Below are 5,145 nucleotides of genomic sequence, written 5' to 3' on the forward strand. Positions count from 1 at the left end.
GTTTATTGGTAGGGGGATTGAATTTAGGAGTCGCAGCGTCATGTTGCAACTGTACACAACTCTGGTGCGGCCGCACTTGGAGTACTGTGTGCAGTTCTGGTCCCCACATTACAGGAAGGACGTGGAGGCTTTGGAGAGGGTGCAGAGGAGGTTTACCAGGATGTTGCCTGGTATGGAGGGGAGGTCCTATGAGGAGAGACTGAGGGATTTGGGGTTGTTTTCGCTGGAAAGAACGCGGCTAAGAGGGGATCTTATTGAAACATATAAGATGATTAGAGGTTTAGATAGGGTGGACAGTGATAGCCTTTTTCCTCGGATGGAGAAAGCTAGCACGAGGGGGCATGGCTTTAAATTAAGGGGTGGTAGTTATAGGACGGATGTCAGGGGTAGGTTCTTTACCCAGAGGGTGGTGAGGGATTGGAATGCCCTGCCTGCTGCGGTTGTAAATGCGCCTAGTTTGGGGGCGTTTAAGAGATCCGTGGATAGGTTTATGGACGAAAAGGGATTGGTTTAGGTTAGTGGGTCATTGTTTTTTAACTGGTCGGCACAACATCGTGGGCCGAAGGGCCTGTTCTGCACTGTAATGTTCTATGTTCTATGTTCTATGTTTCTATATCATTACTTAGTATGTTGTCATAATTAAATCCTTTCAATAAATATTTTAGTGACATGAGAATCTGTGTATTGAAGTTTAATCATCTATATTTAATCCAAAGACAAAATAAAATATTATAGATCATGTAATTTTTTTCAAATGTACTGTTTTGTTGACAACAGGTATCATTAGCCGTGACTTTGTCTTAATTTCCTGTAATTCACACTTACATTACTGCTCTCAGGTCACGCTATAATATCTTGAGCTGCAACCCTGCATGTTTTATTTGATGGATTTCGCAACATTTAGTTTTGGAAAGTTCATTAGCCAGTAGGCGATTAATGCAGATCTCAATTTGTTTCCAATAGTCCCGTCATTAATATGAAAGTTTTATTCAAAAAAAGTGCAGAGAATGTGTATCATGTGGAAGAGAGTTGCCCTTCTGTACTTGTATCACCAGATCAATTTAACATTGAAATTACATTGCAGAGTGTTATTGCAAAGATTCCGAACTCAAAGTAAACAATCCAGCCCACCCCCACCAACCCTCCCCGCTGTTCCCTTCCCTGGTTGAAATGCTGAACACATGCATATCCATATAATAGTAACATGGCAATTTCACGCTCTGTAGCCCAAATATGTATTTAGCATTTTGAGGGAAAATTGGACCTCTTACACCCAAATCCAAATCATGTAAATATACTAAAAACAAAAACGACCTCAATATTGACCCGTGGCATGCACCATTCCATTCTTTCTCCAATCTGCGTGTTATTCATTCCCCAAGCAATTATGTTTCTTGTCTGTTAGTCAACTTCCTATCCATGCAGCTGCATTTCCCCTTATACCCAATGCGTGAATGTTTATGAGTGTCTTGTGAGGCATTGGTCGGAATTTTACCATCACTAACCCGCCACGGGAATCGGAGCAGGCGAGGGGCGGACCATAGAAAGGTCCATTGACCTTGGGTGGAATTTTACAGTCTCGGGACAAGCAAGGTCGTAAAATCCCACCTGAATCATACCAAACAGCTTCTAACAGCTAGAGACATTACAGCTGCTATTCAATCCGTTACTCCTTCAAAAAAACTCTGGATTGGTTTTTCCAGCTCTTCCTGCCAGGGGTATCCCCAGGTTTTCTAAAGGTAATGCCCCCTCTCCCAGACAGGTCCCACGGTAGTGCGGCCATTGAATGATGCGAATGGCCATTGATTTCGGCAGAACCAGAAGACCCTGCCAGCAGCCGACAGTGAGCTGCTTCCATCATTGGAAAACCCACCACTGGGATCAGGGGTCAGAAAATTCTGGACTATGTTAAAATAGTTGAACATGACTTGCCTTGAACAAATTTGTACTGGCTGTCCTTCATTAATTTAGACATTTCTAAGTGATATCGAAATGCTAATTTCTCAGACTAAAGCTAATAATTATTTATTAGACATACTGATTTATCAAGCGGTCTTTTAAAGTAACATGGGACCATTTACTACTATTCTGTGACTGATCAGAAGAGTGCTTCCTACTTTGTTCATGTACATTATCTTGCAATAATTCAAATCACTCAATATTATGACATTATTGCCCTGTTGTTCTCACAAAACCCACATTCATTGATCTCCACCCCATCTCATTTGCACTGTTAGGTTGTTCATACTGAACGCTAAAAATTCATAAAACCATAGAATCATTGCAGTACAGAATGAGGCTCTTCCTCCCTCGCAATCTCCCACCACCACCCCCCCGGCCCGCCCGCCTGCCTACACTATCCAAGTATCCCCACAAATTTACCCTGACTAATCTTGACCCAGAAGCGATTTTATGGTAGAGTGGGCCAAGCCCAGACAGGAAGGCCACCCATGCCTCTTAATAGCCACTTGAGGGTCTTATCCCGTCAGCCTCAATTTTTATACGGGCGGGTGCCTTGATGGTGGGAAACTGAAAAGTTGTTCCCGGGTGGGAAGTGGGGTGACAGGGTTCCTCAATCTGAAGGCCCTTTCAGACTTGGTTGCACGCCCCCCATTAGGGACCTGGGAGTTCCAACTCTCCTGTACGCCATCCCACCGGTCCCGGTTTAGCCCCGATACTGAGATCACTTCCTCCTGACCTCCCAGGACACCGCCCACGCTCCTCTACCACCTGCCACCAACCACCCCCAGCCCCCACCACCCCCTCCACTCCCGCAGTATCTCCAGAGCATTACTTTAGATCTGCAAATTTACTAATCCAGTGGCAATACCAGAACAGTAGGGGCAGGAGGTGGCTTTCAGCAGGCACCGCCTCAACTCCACTTCCTGGGTTCCTCGATCAGGCCACTGAATGCTTTTGAACAAGGAATTTCCCCAGGGAAGCAAACCTGCCTGGGTTTACCTGTTATGTTGGTCACATGCTGAGCTCCTTACCTGCCACTGGGTTAATACCAACAGCAGCCAAACAAGACCCTCAAGGGGGCATAAATTGTCCACATAGTCTTCCCATGTTGGATTTATTTGGGGTGGAGGCAGGAGTTTAGAGTCCCAGCTTGACACCTCTGCACCTGATTAAATGCCCTCCTACCACCAAACTTGCCATGGGGGTGAGTACAAGATTTCATCCAGAGAGACATTCCTGAGATTGACTCTTCCTTTCTTCTACAGAGAAATCCTGATAAATGTAAGGTGATGCATTTTGGGAGGTGTAATGAGAGTAGGATATACATAATGAGTGATAGGCCCCTGGGGAGTATTGGGGAACAAAGTGATCTTGCCGATGACACCAAGATTGGCGGAGTAGTGGGTGAGGTGGAGGGCTTTTGTAGGTTGCAAAGAGACATTGATAGGATGCAGAACTAGGCCGAAAAGTGGCAGATGGAGTTTAACCCTGATAAATGGAAGTGATTCATTTTGGTAGGACAAACTTGAATGCGGCAGAGTTCTGAGAAATGTGGAGGAACAAAGAGATCTTGGGGTTCATGTCCACAGATCTCTGGACGTTGCCAGTCAAGTGGACAGAGCCATAAAGAAGGCTTATAGTGTGTTAGCGTTTATTAACAGGGGGTTTGAGTTTAAGAGCTGTGGGGTTATGCTGCAACTATATAGGACCTTGGTATAACGACATTTGGAATATTGTGTGCAGTTCTGGTCACCTCACTATAAGAAGGATGTGGAAGCATTGGAGAGAGTGCAGAGGAGATTTACCAGGATGCTGCCTGGTTTGGAGGGTAGGTCTTATGAGGAAAGGTCGAGGGAGCTGGGGCTTTTCCCTTTAGAGCGGAGGAGGATGAGAGGCGACTTAACAGAGGTTTATAAGATGATGAGGGGAATAGATAGAGTGGACGTGCAGAGACTATTTCCTCAGGTGGATGTAGCTGTTATTAGGAGGCATAACTATAAGGTTCATGGTGAGAGATATAGAAGGGATGTCCAAGGTAGATTCTTTACTCAGGGAGTGGTTGGGGTGTGGAATGCATTGCCTGCTGTAATAGTGCAGTCGGACACTTTAGGAACTTTCAAGCAGCTATTGGATAGGCACACGGAACACACCAGAATGATAAGGAGTTGGGTATCTTGATCTTGGGTTCGTACATAGCTTGGCACAACATCGAGGGCTGAAGGGCCTGTATTGTGCTCTATGTTCTATGTTCTATGTACAAGTCCATAGAACTCTGAAGGTGGCAGCACAGGTAGATAGGGTAATGACAAAGGCATGCTGAATGTTTGCTTTCATTAGTTGGGGCATAGAAGATAGGAGCAGGGAGGTCTTGGTATAACTTTGTAAAACATTGGTTAGGGCACAGATGGAGGATTATGTGCAGTTCTGGTCACCACATGTAGAAGGCATGATTGGACTGGAGATGGTGCAAAGGAGATTCACCAGGATGTTGCCTGGGATGGCAAGTTTCAGCTATGAAGGGAGGCTGGGTTTGTTTTCTGTGGGGCAGAGGAGGCTGAGGGGGGATTTGATAGAGGTGTACAGAATTATGAGAGGCATAGATAGGGTGGATGGTAAAAATTTTTTCCCAGCGTCAGAGATGTCTAACACCAGACGGCATAGGTTAACGGTGAGGAGTAAATGGTTTAGAGGGAACCTGAGGAAAAGTTCTTTCACCCAGAGCCTGATGGAAAATGGAACGTGCTGCCTGAGAGGATGATGGAGGCAGCTACTCTCGCAACATTTAAGAAGCATCTGGATAAGCACTTAAATCACCAAGGCATAGTGGACTATGGACTAGGAGCTGATAAATGGAATTTGTGTAGATTGGTATTTGAAGGTTGGCATAGACATGGTGAGCCAAAGGGCCTATATCTGTGCTGTATGACTTTATGATTCCATGACTGAATCCCATTAATAACACTAAGAGATGCCAGATACCAGCCAGTGAGATATTTTTCAGTTAACATATGGGAGACAGTAAGGCTAAGTCATAAAAATCAAGAACAATATCCTACATTTGCTGGTTGTAATTAACTTTAATCACATCCTCACAAGCCATTTAATAATTCCTCCGTTGTTACTAAATGTCAGTTGTATGACGAATGCAGTCACTTGTACAGAAGCATTTTCTCAATCGATTCC

This window comes from Carcharhinus amblyrhynchos, chromosome 5, assembly GCF_965287045.1.
Source record: "Carcharhinus amblyrhynchos chromosome 5, sCarAmb.v2.hapA, whole genome shotgun sequence".
In the NCBI taxonomy this organism is placed as follows: domain Eukaryota; kingdom Metazoa; phylum Chordata; class Chondrichthyes; order Carcharhiniformes; family Carcharhinidae; genus Carcharhinus; species Carcharhinus amblyrhynchos.